General features: G+C 42.4%; 1 protein-coding gene across 14 annotated transcripts in view; it reads left to right on the top strand.

Annotated features, from left to right (window-relative positions):
* PHACTR2 (phosphatase and actin regulator 2) overlaps positions 1-25,401 on the top strand; it is a gene marked incomplete at its 3' end in the record, with an annotated part of 162,369 nt that overhangs the window by 85,509 nt on the left and 51,459 nt on the right. The gene's annotated exons all lie outside the window — the stretch shown is intronic.

The raw sequence follows: 25,401 nt of genomic DNA, 5'->3' as shown, positions 1-25,401 counted from the left end.
GTGTGCAGGGTCACAGAGCATGTCTTACTGGCCTGCCCCGAGGTAAGAGCTGGCCTTTCATTTTAGAGCTGTGAAATAAGATAAAAAATACCACAGACCTTCCTAAAGAAAATGGTCTCTGATGTATTTGCAGCTATATAATATCTTTGAGCATTTAATATCTTAAAAGAAATTAGAATACTATACCTAGAAGTTGTTTCAAAATAACCCTGGAAAAGGAGTGAATATAGATGAAAGAAGATTGGCCACAAGTTGGTAATTGTTTAAGCTGTGATGGGTAGGTGGGGTTTATGATTCTCATCTCTCTACTTGTAGATATTGGAAAATTACCTTAATGAAAAGATAGAAACAGAAAAGAAACTTGGGCCCTAGCTGGTGTTGCTCAGTGGATAGAGCATCAGCCGTCAGACTGAAGAGTCCCGGGTTCGATTCCAGTAGGGGAGTGCAGGAGACAGGGCACATGCCCAGGTTGCAGGCTCTATCACCAGTAGGGGGAGTGCAGGAGACAGCTGTTCAATGATTATCCCTCATCCATTGATGATTTCTCTCCCTCTCTGAAATCAATACAATTATATATTTTTAAAAAGAAGAGAAACTTGGCTGAGGGAAATAATGATAGCTTGGTTATTGAATCCTCTTCAGTTCCTATTGGCTTCTTGGATTACGAGGCAGTAAGAAGTGGTGGACAGAGTGCTGTGCTGGGTGAGCACCTCTGGGTTATAGCAGTACCCCTGCCACCACGGTGCCGTGTGACTTTGAGCAAGTCAGATCGGAGTTGAATGAGTTGAATTCTAAGGTGCTTTCAATTCCATATTCTGTTGTCAGTCCTTGACTCCTTCCAGCCCCTTGCTGGGCACCCTGTTCTCCCTTGTTCTTCAATTGTGAATGGAACTACACTGGCCTTCTTAAGTGCCTTCTCTCACGATTGCCTACGCACTGGGAGAATCTGGCTCTTCTCATTACCTTGGCTACCCAAGATGGGAGTAGGTCTCTGGAGAGTAGCATTAAGGAGACACTGAGAAGACAGGACTGACACCTCTTCAGTTGTCTCTCTTGCTCTTTACCTGAATCTGGGCTGCTAACTTCTAAAGACAGCTACAATGAAATGCCTCTTCATCTTTCCTTGTCACCTCTTTTCAATTATATTAACAGTAAGGAGGCTCATAACATATTCCCACCAACTCTGAATATTCAGGGAAAGTGATTTTAAACACTTAAGTATTTTATTTTGTTATCCCATATTTACTGAAGATAGCCTGGCCATCTTCATGTTCTCTTTTTCCTTTTCAAATTGATACAGGATTTTAAATAAGTTTAGCTCCAAGAAGTTCTTGGTGGATACTATATTTCTACTTCCTGAGGACTACCGAACTACATTAAAAATCTGAAAAAGTTATTAGGTTCCTCATTGGTTGTTTTCCCATCAAAATTGTGACAAAATATAAACAAGCCACATGGATGTGTTAACAGTTTTTTATAAATCTGCTTCCTACATTGACTTGCACGATTTCTTTGTAAACCCACACTATTGCTAATGTTTTACTGAAATTTTATAAGAGGTTATCAAGTGTCCAGTTATAAAGTATTTTATCATCACCTTAAACGTCTGTTTAGTTTAAGGCTTAAATTCCTGCTGAGCTTTGTGGAATGTATAGTAAAGCCTAGAATGAAGGGCAGCACAAAATGGTAGGTCGTGTTTCCTTCACGTTGAGGGAAGAGGTCACATGCAGAGGAAAATCAATGTGGTTGGAAGTAACCAAGAGAAAAATGTTTTCTTCTTTTAATAAATTATCTCAGAAACAGAGAAATCTGGCTGTCTGGATATGACCAAAGTCATGTGCTATCTGGAAAACTATAAAGTACACCTTAGGCAACAGCCACAATATCTTGGGATATGCACGAAGATGAATTCTTTCCAAGAAAAGTAATTCTTCTATGTTTTTCCTTCTCCTAAACTCCTGGCTTTATAATAACAGGGACATGAATCTTCCTGTGTTCCACTCCGTGGTGATTAATACCACTTTTCCTAGTCTGGATTTCTGCTGTAGGAAATTTTAATTGGTAGTAAATGGGATGCATTCCTGATTTATTAATGCCATTGTAATGCCATTGTAATCACACATTCATTGTGATGCTAAGAGTTAAGAAGGGTTCTGTCCTCAGCCTGCTGTGGTCGTCAGCTTGTCCTGTAGGGCAGGATGAGTCTGTGCCCCCGACTTTCAGGTCTCCGACCTTGCTTTAACCCTTTGAGTGCCAACCAATATCCTAGGAACTATGCTAAAATTGCCAAGGCATTTTTGCTGATTTTACAGCAGTTTAGGAAAAAAATTATGAATCGCAAGTAAATGAAGTTACATATTCAAAAACCTAAGGAAACCCTTACTACATTGACATATTTAGCAATATCATCATCACTAATAAAAGCAGACTTAGAACTGGATGCCATTTCAAAGCTTTGATAGCGCTCCCAGCACTTTTGGCGAAAGACAGGAGGAGCGCCATCCTGCTCCCCGGCACTCAAGGGGTTAAATTAGAAAAGCTACCTGTATCTTCACCTCTGTTTGGGCTGGTCTGTGGACTGTCAGGTCCTAGGGCAAAAGAATGGCCCCTTTCCATTTACTCTCCCGCGGTGTTTTTCTCCTTTTCTTTTCTTGAGTGACAGGGTCCTCCTTAGGTGTGGTATCGCCTAATCTCTAGGTTCTATCCCTTTCCTATCACTAGAACGCAAAATGTTACTTACACTTTTTTTCCCTACATAATCATTTGTTCCTGTCCTTTTTTGGGGGGCGGGGGGGGGGGGGAGTGGGAGGTAGACTAAAGTCCCTGTCTCTGGATCTTTCAACTGTGTCTAAACACAGTTGTGCCTCTAACTTCTGCATAGACTGCTACCATCAAGACCACGTGTCTTAAAAACCCAACCTGTATCTGCTGCTCCCACTTTCTCTCTACACCCTCATTCCTCTTCCCAGAGCAGTCACCTCTGCATCTAGCACTCCACTGAGGTAATTCCAAGCCTCCTAATCATGCATTTAGTATTACTCTCTCATTGGCATCCATTTCAACCTCTACATTTGCCATTGCTGATTAGTTCTTCCTTGATTTCCAAAAGGTGTCATTGTCTTAGTTGTCTTTGATTTTTCTTGCTCTCTTTTGCCTCCTCTCTTCCCTTTCTCATCTCCCCTAAATCTCTGAGGGGACTTTACTACGTGTCTTAGCCCTTCTTGTTCTTTTAACGTGTCCTTCCTCATCACATCCTCTCTTCTCAGTACCCACATCCCTTAACCCCAGGTTCCAGGGCACTTTTACCCAAGCATTTGATGAGCAGCATGTTAACACAGAATCCATTCATACGATCTGCATATATCTACACTGAAAATGTGGTGCACGCCAGGCATTGTCCCAGAGCCGAATGTTCTGCAGCAAATGAGCGAGCAAGGTTCCTGCTCTCATGGAGCTTTCACTGTAGAGAGGTAAGGTGCTGGAAATACTATGAGTGAGCACAGGGAGTGAGGGACGAGGGAGTAGAAAAGCACTGTGTACAAACATGTTCCAAACCAAAACAGATCCCTCGCCAACCCCACTATCCTAGGCATTGCAGATGTGGCTTTGTTTAGCATCCAGACTTTGAACCATGGAGCTCTTTGACTCTTTCCTGCCTGTTACCATCTTCCCATTTGGTTAGTTCTTAAAACCATTTATTTATTTCCTCCTACTTAGATGGTCTCTAACATCAACCTTTCTTCTCAATCCCCATCGTCTTGCCTGTCCTCATTACCCTCTATCTCAGTTATTTCAGGTAGGCACTTTGCTATACTTAGGTATTGGCTGTACTAGTTGTAGAAAGCTATAGAGTGCTAGAGAAGGCAGGGAGAGGCTGGGTTCTGGCAGGAAGCCCACGAGGGAAACCTGACTAGCTGGTGAGGCTGATAGAGAAGGTTCAGAATGCCACAGGCTTACCCCAGAGTAAGCAAGATAGCACTTTTCCAAGTCTCAGGCCAGACAAGTAGAACAGTGGGTTCCCCACACCAAAATGACACATATTCCACCAGGTAGGGTAGAGTAACAGAGCATCCAGTGAGTGAGATTGGGAAATCCAGGCACGCCTTGGTACATAAGTGGTAGTATTCATGGGCAGATGGGGCTGGAAATAAGGAAACAGACTTAAATAGGGCCTCCATCCTTGGTTCTGTTTTGTTTTTATGGAACTAGGGGATACAGCTGGTAACCAGGACAGGAAGTTACCAAAGGCATCAGGACAGAAACTCACTGTACAAGGTGGAACACAGAATGGGTCCGTGGGAGTAACTTCCTCAAACCCCAAACCTCAGGTGTTGGAGCTCCTGGTGCCAGAATGACACAGCCCAAGACCTGAGAGGGAGGAGGGAGCAGAGGCTGTTGCGGATTTGGGGAAATAGGGAGGCAGAGCACCCATCTCTCCCTTCTCCCCTCCAGATCACTCTGATACTACCACGAGGGAATCTCCTGCAGATGGAACTGGGTTCTGTCCCGTCCTACTCAAAAAGTGTGACTGACCCCACATCGTTTCCTAAATGAATTTCAGATTCCTCAGCTCTCCTCAAAGTAACCCAAACTGACCTTTCCTAGCTTTATTAGTTGTGGCCTTGAACTTCAGTCACACAAGGTCACTGAGCATGCACTAAGCCTTCTTGTCCCCAGGCCATTCTTACTGCTCTTCCCTTGTCCTCTGCGCACCTCCTTCCCCATCTACAGCTGGTGAAAGACTACCACCTAAACAAGGGTCATACGTGTCTCTTCTTTCTGAAGCTATTGGCCTTGATTCTGCACCAGCTGAGTAGGAACCTCTCCTCCTTTGCTTGCACTGCTGTTATGACAAGTATTTTCACTTCTTTTCTAGTTTATGTATCTGCTCCTAACTTACTATGTAAAGTATTTAAGGGCAGAGACTATCTCACTCAGCTTTGCCCCACTTCAGGTGCCTTATGCAATAATTTGTACCGGGTATGCACACTTACATGTGCCTTGAATTGCTTATTTATTTTCTATTCTCTGTAACTAAAAATAGAGCACTTGGGTACTTTAGGATTTCACAAAAGAAATTGAAGATTTAGAAACCATACTGGAAATAGAGAGTAATTTAAAATACTAATCAAAAACATATGTACTCATAATTACAACCATATACAACTATTAAGAAGCCAATAAAATAATAAAGAAAAAATGTTTCTATCTTTTGACCCTATTTTGAAAGTAAGTTATACTCCTAAAGAAAACCAAGGCAACTTCTCTTCATTAAAATTGTGACTTTTATTTGTTTTGTTAGAAATGGGGAAGGAATGCTAGTCTAGATTTTTCGATAACAGTGTTACGAGTTATCAGCTTTCTATTAACCAGAGTAACTTGTAGAGTGTCATCTGGTAAAAATTTTAATTTACCAAAGGTACTCAGCATTTCCTAATAATAACAATGGCTAATATTTTTTGAATGCTATTGGGTCAGTTCCTGCTCCAAGAATTTTATTCACATTAACTCATTTAATCATCAAAACCTACGAAGTTTAAGTGCTACTATTATTCCACTTTTTAAAAAATATTTTTATTGATTTTTTACAGAGAGGAAGGGAGAGGGATAGAGAGCTAGAATCATCGATGAGAGAGAAACATCGATCAGCTGCCTCCTACACACTCCCTACTGGGGATGTGCCTGCAACCAAGGTACATGCCCTTGACCAGAATCGAACCTGGGACCCTTGAGTCCGCAGGCTGACGCTCTATCCACTGAACCAAACCGGTTAGGGCTATTATTCCACTTTTATTCGTGAGGAAATCACTTGCCCAAGGAAACACACCAGATAGGAAGCAAAGTCAGTATTTTAACCCAACCAATTTGGCATCATAGCCAATACTTTAGACCATCACGCCATCTTGCATCTCTAGAAGATAACTTCATAGCCAAATCAGTAAGGATTGCTCATTGAAAGACAAGTCTAATACATTGGTTTGCATCAAATACTAGTTTTTGCCGTAAGAAGGATTTGGTCTCAGGAATTATTTTGGTTCTTGACTGGCTTGATTTTCTGTACCTAAAAAGGAGGGCAAAATTAGAGGATTTGCCCAGGGTGATGTTTGTTAAGGATTGGTCTAGTTGCATTTTTACTTTATCTCGGTCCACTGAGAAGATGGAAGTACTTGCAGATATCATTCACTCTCGCACCATTTTGGAGGAAGAGAAAATGTCTCCCTTTTCCCAATTTGTATAGCGAGAGAAGATACCTAACCAGCCATAACCACGCAGCACATCCAGGTCCACATAGAGCTCCTTGCTTACATGATAGACAACACTCACTTGTCCTTTCAGATACCTACTACATGCCAGGCACTGTTACAGCAATACAACAGGAAACGGAGGAGAAGAACTGCCCTTCCTTATGGAGCTTACATGCTAGCAGGGGTTTACAGAAAGTAAACCCAGTAAGAGAGTATATTAGAACAGGAGAAGAGAAAAAATAAAGCAAGAAATAGGGAATGTGGGAAGGAAGTTACAGTTCAAAACAGTTTGGCTCAGTGCATAGAACCTTAGCCTGCGTCCTGAAGGGTCCCGGGTTCAATTCCGGTCAAGGGCATGCACCTAGGTTGCAGGCTCCTTCCCCACCGGGGCCCTGGTTAGGGCTCATGCAGGAGGCAACCAATCAGTGTTTTCTCTCACATCAATATTTCTCTCTGTCTTTCCCTCTCTCTTCACTCTCCTTAAAAATCAATGGAAAAATACCCTCGGGTGAGGATTAAAACAAAAACAAATAAAATAGTTGTCAGGGAAACTTTATCAGGAGGGAGCAACAACATTGGAGCAAAGAGAAGGAGGAGGGAAAGAAAAGCACTCAGAGAAATCCTATTAAATAATGACATGCCTTTCCTTCTGTCTAAAAATGGTGTTCATACACTGTGAGTGTAAGTTATTATAAACTTCTCTCTATCCAATACTTTAGCAATGAAAATTCCCCACATTCAGTCACCTCATGATTGTTGATTCTAATAGCTACAGGGGGAGGCAAAAATGGGTTTACAGTCAATGAGATGATAATAATACAGAAATTAATAAATAATCATACAAGAATAAACTGTTTCCTGTACTCACAACTGTAAACCTACTTTTGCCCAACCCTGCATTGCCAGCACCGTGGCTCCTAACAAATCACGTGACATCACTCTATACAGTTCTACTAGAGGAGGAGCAGAAATCCAGGGAAGGGATTTAACTCTGCAATGTAAACATTTTGTTATGGCTTCCTTTCTTAAATTTAAATCCAGGAACCAGTCCATCAGAAAGCCAGCTCCATGGAGCCCAGGTTTATAACCCTCATTTGCTGATGGTGTTTTTTGGTGGATCCAAGTATCAAGTCCAACAAAGGATGCATTTGTGAATTGAAATGATAATGCATTATTGCCTCTGTCTTCAAGCAGTGCCTCACTTACATGCCGGTGGTGGCCCCAATACTGCTCAGTTCGGTTATCTGGACTGATGAGAATGTGCCCCAATTAATTTAAAAAATTCAGTTTAATCCACAGTGCACCTGAAGTCTGATACTATTAAGACCCGTCCACATAAAGCCAAACACTTTATTGTGAATATAGTAAACCACTTTTTGAGTTTTCAATTAAGGTTGTAAAGGACCTTGTCAGTCATCTAAGTCTGTCTCCAGGGCAGCAATCCCAGTCTCCAGCAACACTGACTACAAATGGTCCTTCAGCTTCTTCCTGGGCTCCCAGTTCCTAGCTCTAATTACTGGGGAGGTTTTCTTACACTGACCTGAAACAAATTCTCTTCCATTTTTTCTAACTATCCCCTGGTACTAATGCATATGTATCTCCTCATCACATTGTTACATGATGATCCTTCCCATCTTTCCTAATGTTCTTTCACCCCCCCGATCTATTTTCAGTTCACTTTCTCACTGTGGGGCCATACTAAGTTGTCCAGATTATTATGTGAGCTTTTATTGAACACCTGGCCTCATGCAGAGTGTGCTGGAGACAGTGATGAACCCTGATGAGGTCTCTAGCTCATGGCTATTTTTAATGCTAAGACAACACGGTGACTTGCCCCAAAGTTCTTATTATTACACTTAACCAACCACATTGTTACTATTTAGAATCACATCCAGACTAGGAATTCATCTTGTTATAAAAATGATAAGAATTTATCAGTAGGAACTAAATGTCTTGTAAGTGTCCAGGGAAGTGACAGTTCCCTGGTGATAGTTTATATTGCATTTCTGCTCATTTAATGTTCCATATGTAGAACGATGTCGCCCAGATCCTCCTTACTGGGTGATTTGTTTTCCCCCTATAACAACATGTTGTATGTTGTATTTTCTTTCTGTGTTCCCACTTCTACATGTTCCCTAGCATGTGTCACCCTCAGTTCTGTGTTTTCCTGAAGGCATATGCCTTCTGATGGTGTCCCAATGGGCCTGCCCCCGCCCAACATTAGACCTCCCCTTTGTATCTGATCTGTCTCTTTTGAGTTGTCAGGCACCCTGCCCCACCACGTCTCAAAAGAGTTACTTTCTTGTGTTGACATCTCAGAGCGCCTTTATTGCTCTTCTTCTGTCTCTGCCCCCATTCATATTCCGCCCACACTTGTTAGATACTATTTTGTCTGAAAGCACCGGAAGTTGCCACTGCTGGGTTTTTTTTTCTGTCCTAGCTACTGTCCTCCTGGTTTTATACTACTATCTCGGTGCTTTACCTCCCTCCCTCATTCAGCTTTGAGGTTCTTTTCAATAGGCCAGTCCAGTCAGCTTTGCCAGCCTATTGTTTCTACTTTCAGGGACTGGACAGACAGACCAATCATTATTGTACAAATGTCCTGACAGACGATCATTATTATACAAATGTTATGGTCCCGAAAATGGGACACCATCAATTCAAGCAGCTCTTCACTTTCTTGGTCCACCCTTTTCATGTACTACGATCTTCAGCCAGAAGAGAAGAAACCCCCGGCCTTCCATGCCTTTCTGTTTCCTACTCAGGACTTCTGACGAGCTGGACTGTCTGATTGCTTCTAGGGAAGACAGTTCAGAAATCAGACATTTTGGCGTGTCCTTCTTCATGTCCTAAGAAACACACGACAAGAAGACAGCATTCCTTCTGATGAGACCTGCCGGTCACACACATGGGTCAGAGCTCCTCCGTGACCACAGATCGGCCTTTCTTTCCAGCTCTGAAGAGTCCTCCTTGTTCTCACGCACAGAGCAAATGTTCTCTGATCACCCACCATGAGCCCAGGGCTGTTCTATGTACAGGGATCCAATAGCAAAAGGGGGCATTCCAGGCTCTGAGGCTTGTCCTCTGCCCTGTGCATTGGTATGTCTGGGTACGACTCTTCTCATCCGCCTCTCTCACCTGCTGCCCAGCTCCCTGTCCACACAGGGCGTCAGCCTGCTCCCCGCTTCTCTGTGTGAACTTTTGCCTCCTGTCAACCTCTTTCCGGTAGTCTTGATTTCTCTTTTCTTCCTCAAAACATTGCTCTTGGTAACTTCCTTTAACTGTATTATTTTTCCATTCCTTCTGGATACCGTTCACCTTTTCCAGACCCGAACAAAGGAATGTGGTCCCCAAGTCCGTTAACCTTCCCTTTTAGTGTGAAAACTGGCTTATATTTGTGGCTTGCCTATGGGTGCTTTCTCTCCAAAGAAGGAAAGCAGAGGTCACAGCTGAGAGATCACTGGAATGGTTTCTGCACAGTCCAGACCTTCGTTCTCCCAAGGTTACCTGTAGCCTCTCTGGGAACATTTCCTGTAGACGTCCCCAGCAAACTGGGCCCCTAGGATTGAGCTTTTTCATTGAGTACCAGTTTGAGTTTGCTATTCAAACTGTAGTCCTTGCAAAAAACACAGGTTTTTTATTTTTCCAAAACTTTTTCTTGCCTTTCTTTTGGACTGTGGCCATGGCCACTGCATTTGTGATCATGACTTTCTTAAAAGAGGTCATTTTCTTGGTCATTCACTACTCTGATATTTTTTCTGTGTGTGTGTGTGTCCAGTTTTTTAAATTTTAGTATAGGTATAGGTTTGTGTAACCATCATTGTAATCAGGGTATATCGAGGTCCCATCACTCACCAAATCTCGCTTGTGCTAGTCTTTATAGTCACACCCTACCTCCCCTCCACCCGCCACCCCCTATCCTAACCTCCGGCAACCACTGCTTTGTTCTTCTGCACTATCATTGTGTTGTTGCAAATAATAATAATAATAATAATAATAATAATAATAATAATGTCATAAAAATTGGAATCCTTCAGCATGAAATCTTTCACTCAGCATAGCACCTCTGAAATTCATGCAGGTTGCTGCAGGTCTCAGTCATTCCTTTTGATTGTTAGGTATACTCTGTGACATGGGTGTGCCCCAGCTTATTTATCCATTCACCTGTTGAAGGACATATGGGTGGTTTCCAGCTTGGGGTAATTATGAATAGAGCTGCTATAAATATTCATGTAAAGGTTTTTGTGTGAACAAAAATTTTCATTTCTCTTGGGAAAATACAGAAGAGTGAGATTTTTGGCTCATAGATTAAATGCATGTTTAACCTTATAAGCATCTACCAAACGATTTTCCAGAGCTTTGCATTTCTACTGGCAGTACAGAAATTTCCAGTTGCTGTACATCCTTATCAGCACTTAATCTTGTCATGAGTGTTATTTTTTAATTGTGGTAAAAAACACATATCTTAAGAGTTACTATCTTCACCATTTTTTTAATGTACTGTGTAGTAAAGTATATTTACATTGTTGTGAAGATCTCCAGAACTTTTCCATCCTGCAGAACTGAAACACGGTACCTATCAGACAACTTCCCTTTGCCCCATTCACCCAATCCCTAGTAGAATTACCATTCTACTTTCTACATCTATGAAACTGTATTGGACACTTCATGTAAGTGGAGTTGTATAGTAGTTGTCCTATTATACTGTTTTATTTCACTTAGTATAATGTCCTCAAGGTTCATTCATGATGAAGCATAGGAAAGCATTTTCTTCATTTTTTTAGACTGCAAAATATTTCATTATATGCACATACAGGCATCTCCCACTTTCAAACACTCGCTTTCCGTCACTTCGCTTTTACAAAAGACCTGCATTAGGCCTTCCGTGACGGAAAAGAGCATTCAGCATTTGTTTTGCAGCAGCTGTTACCGAGGCAGCAGCTCCCCCAGCAGTGAGAGTGGCCACCAAGCTCCAGCCCCGGAAACCATGCTCAGCCTCCTGGCATCAAGCCCCATCGCTCTGACCTGAGTCTGGGAGCATGTGTGTACTTTCTTCTGTACAGTCCTGCCTCTCCTATATGGTAGTGTTGTTTTCAGTTATAACTTGATCACCCTATCTCTCCTCCAGCACTCTTTTTTTAACAGCTTTGTTGAGATATAGTTTATATGCCATACAATGCACCCATTTAATATGTGTAAATCAATGGTTTTAAGTATTATTCACAACTGTGCAACTATTACCAGTATCAACTTTAAACATTTTCATCATCCTAAAATGAAACTCCATCCCATTAGCCATCACTCCTAATTTTCCCCCACAATCCCAGTTCTATTTCCTGTCTCTGTAGGTTTACCTATTCTCTCTGTTTCATGTAAGTTGAATCATATAATAATAAATACTTGGTCTTTTGTGACTGCCTCCTTTCATTTGGCATAATATTTTCAAGGTTCATTCATGTACCATGCATCAGTATGCAAGTTCATTTTATTGTTGAATAATATTCACTTGTATGAAAGTACCACACTTTGTCTGTCCAACAGGTGATGGACATTTGAGTTGTTTCTACTTCTGACTGTTATGCATAATGCTGCTATGAACATTTGCGTGCAAGTTTTTGTGTAGACACGTGTTCTCACTTCTCTTGGTTATATACCTAGAAATGAAATTGCTGAGTCACATGGCAAGTCAATGTTTAACATTTTGGGGAACTGCCAAGACAGTTTTCCAAAGCAGCTGCATGATTTTGCATTCCCACCAACAGTGTGTGAGGGTTCCGATTTCTCTCCACTCTGGGCAACATTTGTTATTATCTGTCTCTTTTATTATTGCCATCCTGGTGGGTATAAAGTAGGGCCCCTGTCCATTAAAATTGGTGAAATATTTATTTTGTCTATTTTGGTTTTTCAAGATTCCTTGATGCACTTAACTAGCTCTCAATGATATGAACTATGAATTTATTTCTATAGTACATTAAAGTAGGGCCCCTACTTTCTGCCTTACTTTTTTTTCTGCCTTACTTTTTCCCCCAATTCTTTATTGTTTAAAGTATTACATATGTCTTCTTTTTCCCCCATTGACCTCTTCCCAGCCGTTCCCATCCCCCAGCACATGCTCTCACCCCCCAGCACATGCTGTCACCCCCCTACTGTCTGTATCCAGGGGTTATGTGTATATGCATGCATATAAATCCTTTGGTTGCTCTTTTACCACCCCACCCCCACCTCCGCCTCCTTCTGAGGTTGGATGGTCTGTTCTATGCTTCTGTGTCTCTGGATCTATTTTTGTTCATTAGTTCATGTTGTTCATTCTATCCCACAAATCAGTGAGATCATGTGATATTTATCTTTCTCTGACTGGCTTATTTCACTTAGCATAATGGTCTCCAGTTCCATCCATGCTGTCGCAAATGGTAAGAGTTCCTTCTTTTTTACAGCAGCATAGTATTCCATTGTGTAGATGTACTGCCTTACTTTTTTTATTTCCATAGTACATTTTACCATCTCACAGTTACAAATTATGTCTATTGTTTATTATCTGTTTCCCCTTCCTACTAGATTATAAATTCTATGAGAATAGGGATTTTTTTTATTCTTCTCTGATAACCATCCCAAAGCAACAAGAATAAATAGTGCCTGGCTTATGTTCGACATTCAGTAACTATTTGTAGAATGAATGAATTAATGAAAGACTTTTGATGAGGCTTATCCCATCTCATACATGAGGTGTTTGCATGTGGATTTTTCTGATTTGGAAAATGCTGGAATTTGGGGAGTAAAGGATAGATAAGTATTTTTAATTCGTTGTGTTCATATCATTGAGAGCTACTTAAGTGCATCAAGGAATCTTGAAAAAACAAAATAGACAAAATGAATATTTCACCAATTTTAATGGACAGGGTGGGGGCCCATCCCCTCATGAATGGATAATGAACTTGAGTAACTCTTACTGTCTGCTGTGTATGGCAGCAGTGTTTTTAAAGGTCAGTATGGAGGCATCACTGACACAAAGAGGAGGCAGGTGGGGATTGTGTATAATTCAGCTATTTTGTACCTGTGTATTTTATTACTGAACCTAATCAGACCAATGAGTGTTAGAGATTCTGTGAATAGAGATAATATATAATAATTTTATCATATATACTTTAATTTCTTTTATTCTGTTTTCCTAAATATGGCTTTAGATGGAATTAAAACACATTTCCTCTATATGCATTAAATATGAAGGAGACTAAATAATCTTCTTCATTCTTAGCCTCCCAGTAGAATGAGTTTTTTTCTTGATTGAATCTTTCTACATATGGGTGGATAGAAAGGATCATTATGGCCTACTGATTTATTTATGGAGCATTTATCATTCATTGTAGGGGTAAAACCCATTCATGGGAAAAAATGATCATAGTGTTAGCTTTTTGTATATTTGTCATGATTGAAATTAGTGGTTTCATAAATATTGAAACCTTCCATCACTGGTTTAAAATAGCCAACTGTACAGTGAATGGCCTCACCGTCAGGGCCCACCTTTCACAGATAAATATAAACCATAACATCTGATTTCTAAATGGAGACTCCCTTGCTTCCTGTGCGGTCTAGAAAATATGATATTGTTTGTTTAATCCACGCTGCGCTTTAGGTTTAAATGTGTTGAGCTGTCTAGAATCTGAGGCCTCCACCCTGTCCCAGGGAGATAGGTTTTTCTAGGGCAGGGGTGGGCAACCCCTGGCACGCGTGCCAAACATGGCTCTCCAGTAACTTTTGCTGGCACGCGAAACCCTCTCTTATAATCTTCCATTTACAATTTTTTTCTTAATATCGACTTTTTTATTTTTCAGATAAATTCAGTGTAGGTGCATCTTAGATAAATAAATAATTTTACATAACAAGTTATCTTAAAGACCATAAACATGAATTGACGAGAGAGGGGAAGAGCAATTTCTATGCCTCTGCCTTAACTCTCCCTGCCTTCCTAGATCCAACCAGTGTTTTGGTTTCATCCACATACGCTTGTGAATCTTTGTTCTCAGTGATGAATATTTTAAGTCTCGTAATAGGAGTAGCCTGATGGATGAAAGTAGTAGCTCGTGCATATCTCTGAAATTTAAGAAATATAAACGTGATGTAAAATCTCTGTCATCAGTGATGCAGCAGCAAAAGTCCCACTGATAATATCAAACGGAGTCATAAAGTTTTCTGTCGGGCTACCAGTGTACATGTATACATTTAAAAATAAATGTATTTTTCATCATCATATACTGTGTTTTGACGCTCGAATGAATTTTATTTCTTCAAGGTTCTTCACATACGTACACCTTAAGAGATATCAAGTAGGCGTAACATGTTCTCAAAAAATTAGGGTTGGCATGCAGAAGAATTTTGAGTCAGAGATTTTGCTGGTTTTGGCACACACTCACAAAAAGGTTGCCCACCCCTGTTCTAGGGCACGTGAACTCAGATAAGTAAGGCCTTTACATGGAGCCTTCTATGAAAACATGCTTAAAGGAGTGGCGATGCTATAGACTTTGCTGATTTCTTATTGTAAATGACATATTTTAAAGACTCACACCCACTGAGGTGAAATGTAGAATTGTTGCCTTGGGTCTCTACTTTTGTCTGCTGCAGGTAATTCCTAAGTGGGATATGGAGGAAAGGAGCAGTGTTCTCATCCATCATAACAAAAAGGGCTCCCGCTGGGATGAGACAGTGTGAGTTCCTATTGCTTTAAGAGAGGATCTGATTGTTTATACGCCTTACTTGGGTGGATAATTTCCTAAATTCATTTTCCTTTGGAGTGGTGCCACTTTTAAACACTTTTAAAAGGCACTAAAGAATTCCTTCTGGCCTGGGTCAGAGAGCCCATGTCAGGAAAGTCCATTATTTTATTTCCTTTGCCTATTATTTCCCTTAGTGGTTTTGTTTTGTTTTGTTTTTTTTCATCCTGTGATACGAATCCGGTCTTTATCACTAAGGGCTCAGTCCTGGAAAGTAACCGCTTTTTGGCTTAGACATTTTCCTGATTTGCTTCCCACTTGGAGTATAAATTGTAGTTTTAGTTCTTATTTCTTTGGTTAGGTGAAAGGAGTTTGCACCTCTAGGCTTACAACATTTTTTCGGCCTGGGCTCTCGTCAGTGGCTTTCCCAAACCCAGACTCTCTAGGGTTTGGCATGGATACCCTTGAAGTTTCCTTTATTCCAAAGTATAAGTGTTTCCTTAGTACCTTTTATAAGATAGGGCATGAGGGACTATTTAGGAAATATGAGAGAATAAAAAGCATGGTTAGCGAGAAGGCTGGATATTGGAAAATAGCGAACACATTACACATGCATGTGGTTAAAATTCTTTGAAAAATCCTTGTGACCTATTTTTCATCTTAGATATATGGCTTTTAGCATTAATGTGGCCCCAAAATGTCTTGCAATTTAATTTACTTTTAAATTGTGGTAGAAAACACGTAACATAAAATTTACCATCGTCACCATTGTTAAGTGTCTTCTGTGGAACTGCAGCCTAACTCTAGTCTAGAACTTTTCATCTTGAAAAACTTAAGAACACTCACCCATTTCCTCTCCCCGCCAGCACTTTCATTTGTTTTTAAAGAAAACCTTAGGTGAACCAAGTGTAAAATATTAGTGACACCAACTAGAACTTAATCACCGATTTAAATGTGATGTTGACATATTGCTGGCGTTATGTAGTCCTTTCTGTTTGCTGTGTTTCTCAATTCAATGCTAAAAAGCTCAATTTAGTTAGTACCCCAGGAGGTTTGAAATGTTCCTTTGAATACTTTGTATAATGTGCTACGTGTGCAACATATGAAGCAAAGTGTTGTTTTTTTTTAAAAAAAAAAAAAAGTAAAAAAAACACACCTCTATTTCTGTTACCCATTTGCAGTTTTATTTGGGATTAAACTTAAAGTAAGAACAAGACACGTGGATATTAACGGTAATGTTCCAGATGCTGTTTTCAATGCTCGTAATCTCCCCAGTTACTCTATAAAGTAGGTTGCTATCATAATCCCCATATCACTAATGAATAAACAGAGGCACCGACAAGTTAAATGACTTGCCCTAAGTCCCAGAGCTTGTGAGCAGCACAACCCCTCTTTGAACCCCAGAAGCCTGGCTGGAGTATGCATTCTTAACCCTTATTCTCTGCTGCCTTCTAGATCAATAGCATATTTAAGTAAAAATACCAATAGGATATTGTCAAAGGGATAGCTACACGTGTAGACAGGAGAAAATGGAAAGTTGGGGAGGAAAAATACTCACATTTTTGTGGCCCCTGCTTTGTGTCAAACACTTTACAAGCTGTTTTTTAATCACCCTAATATCCACCCAAGTTAGGTTCTACTACCTCTATTTACATGGGAGAAGGACAGGGAGGAGTTTAGGGGCCTGCCTGTGGTCACCTGGTGACAGGCTGCAAGGTCTGGATTTGAACTCAAACTGTATCCTTTTTTTAAAAAAAAAAAAAAAGTGTTTGTTTTTCCAGAGAGAGGAAGGAAGAGGGAGAGAAAGATAGAAAAATCAGCAATTAGAGAGAATCATTGATTGACTGCCTCCTACATACCCCCTACTGGGGATCAAGCCCACAACCCCAGGAATGTGCCCTGACCAGGAATCAAACCGTGTCTTCCTGGATCCTGGGTAGACGCTCAACCACTGAGTCACGCCAGCCGGGCTCAAGCTGTATTCTTAAAAGGGCTAGACTATGTACTTCCTGATCCATTTCCTACTTTCTAGTGTTTTCAATCTCCAAGAAGAATTAGGAGGCCCTGATGTCACCTTAATAACCAGACATTTTGAAATAGATATGGAAAGGGAAACTCCTGAAAGGGGGCATTTTGTTGAAGTAGAAAGTTAGCATTGCAGTCACACCTTGCACATTAGGTATAATGAAAAGGTACTTTTTCCCAAGGCCCCACCATTTTCGGTGTTTTGTCTTGGAAAATATAAACTTCAGTTGACGTTACCCTTGGTTTTCCTGCAGGATCAAGCAGGAATCGGGTGTTGATTATCCCTCCTGGTTTAGTCTAGGTTTGGACCAGTTTCACCAAGGAAATAGTGTTCTTTTACAAATACTGTATATTCTCTCGTGTGGGCAAGATGGTAGGTAGAGGAGGGGAATATTTAAAATGCTCAAGAAAACAAGCTTTTTAATGATCTTAAGAAACCTGTTCTGATTAGATATGTATGTGAAAAACATGGGTTTGGAAAACGGGCCAACTCAGTCATCTGACTAACTTAAGCTGGTTATTCACATCTATTAGTTTGAGTTGGTGATGTTTTAATACGTTTTGTTCATAGGATAACTAAGTAAAATAGACTGTTAAAAATTATACATTAACCACCTCAAAAAAAATTGTCGTCATCTTTATTTTAAACATCTGTCCCTTTTGTGGTCTCATCCTGTCTTGGGTTTACTGTATTTTAATGTGAAGAAACGAGAAATGAGAAACACACGCAAAATGGAAACTTTTCATCCAACTGGATGAATCTGCAAGCACCTGTCTTATGCATTTGTGTTTCCATGAGTTTATAGGAGTCAAGACTAGAAGAAGGAAGGACACGCAGTGTCTCACGTAGCTTACAAATCCTGCCTCTAATCGCTCTCCTGAGATTACTTGTACTTCCGGGCACATCTGGGATCGGGGACTTGCCCATTGTTCTAGTCCTGAACATCCTTTGGGAGTAATAACCACAAGTCCCGTGGATTGATCTGCCATGACTGTTCCCAGCTCACCCCATCTGGAAACACAGGGATTTCAGCTGCCGCTGTTTGCAGAGGACAAAGATCACCACTTCTTGCCCTGGCTGGGTGGCTCAGTTGGTTGGAGCATCATCCCGTACACCAAAAGGTTATGGGTTTGATTCTCGGTTAGGGCACATACCTACGTCGGGTTGTGTATGGAGGCAATCATTTGATGTTTTCCTCTCACATTGATGTTTCTCTCTTTCACCCCTTCCTCTCTTTAAAATAAATTACACACACACACACACACACACACACACACACACACACACACCCTCTGGTGAGGATTAAAAAAATTTCTGGAAGGATTAAAAAGACATGAATAAAAGTGGTTATTTGCTTATGGAGTAAGAGTGGGGCTCAATTCGACTAGGTGAGGGGGCCAGTGAGAGTGAGAGTTTTTACTGTATCCTTTTATAACCTGAACTGAGCATGTACTACCATCTAAAACTTTGCCATTTAAAATTAACTTTTGGCCGAAACCGGTTTGGCTCAGTGGATAGAGCATCGGCCTGCGGACTGAAGGGTCCCGGGTTCGATTCCGGTCAAGGGCATGTGCCTGGGTTGCGGGCACATCCCCAGTGGGAGGTGTGCAGGAGGCAGCTGATCGATGTTTCTAACTCTCTATCTCTCTCCCTTCCTCTCTGTGAAAAATCAATAAAATATATAAAAAAATAAATAAAATTAACTTTTGAAAGCTGTCCTGCAGTCTCACATCTTGAAGGAAAATTGGAAAGCATTGTACCTCTCGTGGGAAAGTTGAAGTCTTTGTAATTATCATGTCAGATTGGAGAATGCACTTGGTAGGCTTTTGGCCGTACATATCTGGGTTCAACCAGATTCTAAGTATGTAACCTCTTTAACCCTTACTATTCTTACCTATTCTAAGGGAATAAAAATACTTACTTCATCTATCTTTCAGGAATAATGGAAGGATTGATGAAGCACCAAATAAATGATGATTTCTATCCGATTTCTAGAGGCTGTTGTGACACTGATTTCAAAAGAGGGAGGACATAGATCTCTCCATCTTCCTGTTGCTTAAGGCCTGGTTAAGTATCAAGCTCTTGAAGAGGAAAGAGGGGGCCTGTGTAGTTCTTTTTTTTCATATTTCTGCCTTGAATACCTAGAGAATCTTTAGCCTCAACTGGAAAAATACTCAATTTTTAAAAAGCATCTACTTAATACCTATTTTGATGAGTCATAGCTTTTCACTTCCGATGAAGGATCACAGGCTTAACGAACGGGGAATTTATTGGTTCATGTAAATGAAAAGCGAGGGACAGACAGCCTTCACGCGTGCTTGGATCCAGGTGCTCGGAAGCTGTGCCCAGGAATCCGTGTCTTCCTTTCGAGTCTGTGTGCCTCTGCATTTGTTTTGTCCTTTAAGTCGGGCTCTCTCTTTTGGGTGCACATGGACTACGAGCAACTCTAAGCTTATATTCAGCTCGTTTAACGGCTGCAGAGGAAAGAGAAAGCCTTCCTCTCCGATTGCTCCAGCAAAATTCTCAGGCCTGGATCTCAGTAGTGCAGCTTGAGCACATGCCCCTCTCTGAACCAAGCACCCATGCCAGGGAAATCACTGGGCTCTGATTGGGTAAGCAGGGGAGCCCTAGAGCCCAGGGATGGAGTTCGCCTCACACAAGTGACGTGGACCAAGAGCGGGGGAAGGTGGTTCCTCAAAGGCTGAAACTCAGATGGGCTGTTTCTAAAAGAAGTAGGAAAGAACACAAGGCCTGCCTTCCCTCCCAGTGCCGACCTCCAAATACACGTCAGCGCACAACATCTACTCCGCAGTATTGGTATTAGGAGGATGGAATAGTCAGCAAGATATCCCTCATAGGAATTAGACCACAGTCACGTGACTATGCAATTGTGTACATATGTAGCAATGAAAAATGTACATGTGCTATAACAGAAATAATAGTAATAGCTAACAGTATTGAATGCTTTCTACATTCTAGGTGCTAGTCTAAACACTTCCCTTGTTGTAACTCATTTAATCTCCAAAAGCACCAGAAAGGTAGCAGCTGTTATTCCATTTTGTAGCTGAGGAAACTGAGGCACAGAAGTTACTTGCAGTGGTTCTCAACCTTCTGGCCCTTTAAATACAGTTCCTCAGGTTGTGATCCAACCATAAAATTATTTTCGTTGCTACTTCATAACTGTAATGTTGCTACTACTATGGATCATAATGTAAATATCTGATATGCAGGATGGTCTCAGGCGACCCCTGTGAAAGGGTTATTCGACCGCCAAAGGGGTCGCGACCCACAGGTTGAGAACCGCTGCTTTAGGGTCTTAGTGAGTTCTTCATTCTTGCCGGTACAGGTAGTGAGATCTAACACATGGGGGCGCTGTGTGAAGAGGACCTAACTTTCCAGGGAAGATTTTACCCGAAGTGGATAGAGAGTCTAATTCTAGGAGGAAGAAATAAGAAAAGAAGGCACAGAGCCGAGGAAGTGCTGGCGATGTTTAGGAAATGCAAGGAGTGGAGTTTGACTTTAACATCGGATTTGTGAAAAAGCGAGATGAGAAACAAAGGGAGGGGAAGACGGGTTCTCGGGGCCAGTGGTAAAGCGTGGCTGCTGTTCTGAGGAGTTTGGCCTGAGCGTAGTCTATAGGTCTGGGAGGAGGGGAGTGGTGTGGATAAACACGAAAGTGGCCAGACAGACCCCTGAGTGTTCTTGGGTGGGGATATTGGCTTATTTCTCCGCCTAACATTCTTGAGATGTTTTGGAAGATTCTTGTAAATGTCCTGTTGGGTGGCATTTCGGTGTTTGTTTCTTTAAAGGACTTAGCTGCCTTAGCTAGTGAAGGAAGGGTCTTTGAGAAAGGAGGCCATTTCTTGACATCCTGTTTTCTGTCACTACTGTTGAGGAGAGGTAAAGCCAAGCCCGGCTTATAGAACACTTTCCGCGCGAGACAAGCGCCCCTCTGTTCCTGTCCCAGTGTTACAGTGAGGCCATTCAGGCCTCGGGACCCAGAAGATAACATGGCACGCTCATTGAATCGTTTTCTGTTTACCTTCCTGTTTTGTTCCATCATTAAACGGTGTTAGAATTGAACATTAGGACTCTTTTTTTCTGGCCAAAAGAAAACACAAGTGGCTTGTGGACTGCAATATTGACCCACACAGATGCTTCCAAAGGAGTAGAAAGCGCTGGCCGTGCGTCCGCAGAGAGGAGCTGGTGCCACATGCCCCAGCTGCCCCTCCCGAATGCAGGCTCCGCGCCCAGAGGACATCGTAAATCACTTGTAATTTATGATGAGCCCGAGCGTGTGTTACACCCTGCTGGTTGGCTGGTGTCCTGTACACATGATGACTGCCCTTTTCCAGAGCATACAGGGGCCTTTTTCAGATGAGCCATAGGATGGAGAGCTGAGGATTTTCCCCTCGGCTGGCCCAGCCACAGAGGAGAGGAAGAAGACAGAAGACTCTTGTTTTTCGAGTTTTGCCACAAGCCTCACTTGCTTTCTCCTAGATGGGAGGTAGGGAAGGGGCAGCAAACAAGACCATGATCATTATTAGCCTATTTTCTTTTATTCGTCTATTCAACAAACACACCTATCTTCTGAGTGCCAACCACCTGCAAGGCACTGTTGGGGAGACAGCAGTAAGCAACACAGGGTTTTGATTCTCGCCAAGACTACACTGACACAGAGTAGTAGGTTCTGTGTCAGGAGGTGATGACGTATTTTGCAGGGTAGGAAGATGGATAAAGACAGGAAGGGGAACAAGTTATTCCACACTGAGTGTGTAGGAAATGGATTTCCAATAAGGGAACCATGAAGAAAGTGATAGAGTAAGCCAGTGGGTTCTGGGGAAATGGCATCCCAGATAAGGACAGAGGCTACCATGCAGGGGCCCAGCTGGGGGTCGGAGGGGCTGGAGCAGAGAGAGCCAGGAGGGAGTGGTAAGGAGGGAGACAGGTGAGGGAGGACTAACCTATGGCTCATCTGGGCACCATGACAAGGAGTTGAGATATTATTGAATGTGAGATAGGCAGCCAGAGGGAGTTTTTGGAAGGTTGATCCCTTCAAATACTTGAGAAACCAGAGTCTAAGCATGAAGTCAGGAAAACGGGGAACCACACACCCTTCACACCTTAGAGGAGTGTGTGCGATTGTCATCAGGATTGGGCTATCAGACATTTACCTCACCCAGTGCAGAGTGTGGAACAGAAACTCTAGTTTTGCTTGATCTGGTGTAAAAATCACACATGCTTTTTAAATTGGGATACAAGTGAGTAACCATGAGCCATTCACACAACTGGTGGGAATACTTTTCGTGGACGGACCTCGCCACCTCATCCCGGGACGAGTGTCCTGCGAAACCTCTTCTCTGGCATCCGGCAGTGGTTATGCTACAGCTGTGCGGGGCTCCCAACGTTCTCGCTGTTCTTGCAAAGATTGGCATGAGCTTCGGAGTCAAAGAGCAGATACTTGGGATCAGATTCTAGGAGGCGTCAGCAACCCGCTTTGCTCTCGGTTAACATGGATGGAGCTCACGCGGGCTGTTTTCCCTGCACGAATGTCTTAGTCTAGTCTAGAGCTATGGGGGGCATGAGCTTGGTTAAGGTGACTCCGACTCCTTGTGAGGAATATCTTTCTAAAAATGAGGGAGATGGATTGTAGAGGGGGCTCCGCCATAGCGCCCACCCTGCCTCTACGTGTGTGCAAGCAGGTGAGCACGTCTCAGGAAAGTTCCTGAAATGACTCTTGCTTTGTGTGGCTGTTGGACTAGAATGAACTCTCAGATTCATTCCGATGCAAAACCTTTCCGAGCCTATGAAAGTGTTCGGTGAATGTGCTCTGCAAACATACAGACACTATATAAACAGGAGGCAAATATTTTAAAAGATGAAGAGTGAAATACTTGTTCTTCTGGGAGAGCCGTGGTTGGAACTTTGTGCCCTAACAACATACCTTCCACGCTCAGCCGCCTGCAGTTTGTTCTCATTGGCCCCAAACACAGTTATCTGCTTTATGTGTTAAAAATGTGCTCAGCCAAAGACCAAACAAATAGCCAGAGGCATTTTCCTATCAGGGCCCTGTTTGTAGGAGGTAGAGCCAAGGAACAAAGCTGTGGGTTTTGAGTCTTGGCAGGAAGCCAAGCTGCTGCTTGAAAGCTCCAGGATTTACAAGGAAGAAAGAGGAGGGATTTTTAGCTGAGATTAAGTTGGAATTAAAGCAGCAGAAAATTTAAAGTTAAAATTAAAGCCTGCTCTGGAATCCATGATGGAAAGGCAGAAGCATTCTGGGCTCTAAGATGGTTTTTCAGAGCAAGAATGAAGATTTTGAAAGGTGCTTAACGCAGAGCTTACAGAAGGGCCTTGATTAATGATACAGGGTCCCACAGCATTTGAGCTGGGCGAGCGTCCTTTAGGGATCATCGAATCTCGTCCCTCGGTTTCCAGATAACGGATCAGGAGCCCTGGAACTTGCAGAGACTGCCCGCTGTCACACAACTATTGTGGGAGTTCTGGTGCTAGAATCTAGGACTCCTGACAACCATTTTGTGGTTTCGGCCACTTTACAGAAGCAGCAAACAATTGAAAGTTGTTTCCAAAGAGCAAGGGGCAGACGCCACAATGACTGCATTCTGCAGTGCAGTTGGCTCCCAGGATTTGGCCTCATCCCCAGGCCCAGGGTGCCACCTGCATCCTCAGACTTAGCAGCACGGCCTCTGCCCCCCACCCCAGCAGCAGGGGATGAGGCCTGGAAGAGGCCTGCCTCCCCTCAAAGCCCCAGTCAAGCTTGAATGGGTCTGTAGGCTCCAGGGGAGACTGCCCTGGTCAGGGCCCTCTAACCACCTGCACAATCTCGGCAGCGTCCCACAGTGACGAGTGTTGCTGTTTGGCTTCCTGTGCTGACGGGTTCCCTCCTCTTTGACCAAAGCCTGAGCAAATCGAAGCTGTAGGTAAATAGCAGCCCTCTTTTTGCCTAAAAGAACTCCCATAAAAGAACAGGCCCTGCTGGCCCCCCCACTCGCAGATAACTTTGCCCACTGAGATCACCAGCATCTACGTGAGCTGTTGTTACTTCCTTCTGGAAGGGTGGGTAGAGGTCGGGGTGGATGGGGAACCTAAAGAAACAGGGGACGCTTCTGTGTGTGTCTCCATTTGAACCTGTAAAATGTTATCTCCCCCCCCCCCCACTATTTCTTTATTTGCTTATTCATTAATTTTCTTGCTGTTTTACATTCTGATTCTATCCAAAAAATTTTGACCAAACCTAGAACAAAGAGCACAGAGGCGGTCAATAGAATATAAATGAAATCAGGTCGCTGAGGGAGGAGGGGGAAACAGATTTCCCCATGAATTGTCATATGAAATCTGTGTTAAATATCAACTTTTACCCTGGCCTTTCTGGCAACCAGGTTAAAAAATAAATACACCAATTCTAGTTATCAGAAAGGAAAAATGTTCAATTTCTTCAAGAGAGACTAAGTGTTGCTATTCTGGGGCTCATGGTGTTACTAAACACTTATTGAGGACTTTCTGGTGCCTAATACAAAGCTCCCAGCCCCAGAGCACACCCTCCCTTCTCCCTCCCTTCCAAGTGTCCTTGCTTCAGGCCACCTGGAGCCGCCTCCCTCTCCGCCCCCAACAAAAAACATGTTCTTAGTGTTATCATTGGCTCTGTTTGTGTGTGTCAGGGCATGGTTTGGGGTAATTGTGTTGTCCAGGGTGTCTCTAGGATTTGCAGATTAGAAGGTCTGGAGTCGGAATTGTAGAGAGGGTCAGAATCCAGTCCTACTGTGGCTACCCAGTGTACCTGTCCTTCCCCAAAGAGCCCTACGCCCCTTCTCTGGCCCTTTTTGCTACGTCAGGGTGCTGTTTTGAACAGGGTGTAACTGGAATTTAGATTCTTCCAGAAGAAAGAATAAGCAGTGTTGAGAGTCCCACCCCTTTCCATGACTCGACTTCATCTTCCTAAGATGGGATATGTGGGGGGATATAAGAACACTATATAATTTTCTAGTATGGCAAGGAAAAGAGTTACAGAAATCTGATGTGTTGCACTTTTGTAATAGGATGTGTGAGAGAAAAAACACTGAAAAAGTCATCTCTTCTTTCTGGGTTACCCAAATGTTTACTGAAAGTTTGCTTACTTGTTGATTTTTACTGTAAATATACGTATTCTCTATACACATTTTATGTTCATGAAAACCTATGTTTTAGAATGCATCATTACTAAAGAAAGAAATACTTGAAAGTGAGAAGTAGTTGATGTGAAATAATTTCTCTGGATTCTTGGCCCATCACCATCATTTGAAGACCAGACCCAGCAGCTGGGTTTCAGACCAAGGGCGCTGGTCATTGCCCTTGTCCTAATTATGTTGACTCCAATCACTTGTGCTAGACAACTAGCAAAACTGGGGTTTGAGTCCTCCCAGAATGAGTG

This window comes from Myotis nattereri (assembly GCF_964212035.1).
Source record: "Myotis nattereri genome assembly, chromosome: 6".
NCBI classification, from domain to species: domain Eukaryota; kingdom Metazoa; phylum Chordata; class Mammalia; order Chiroptera; family Vespertilionidae; genus Myotis; species Myotis nattereri.
This window is presented reverse-complemented; position numbering and strand designations above follow the sequence as displayed.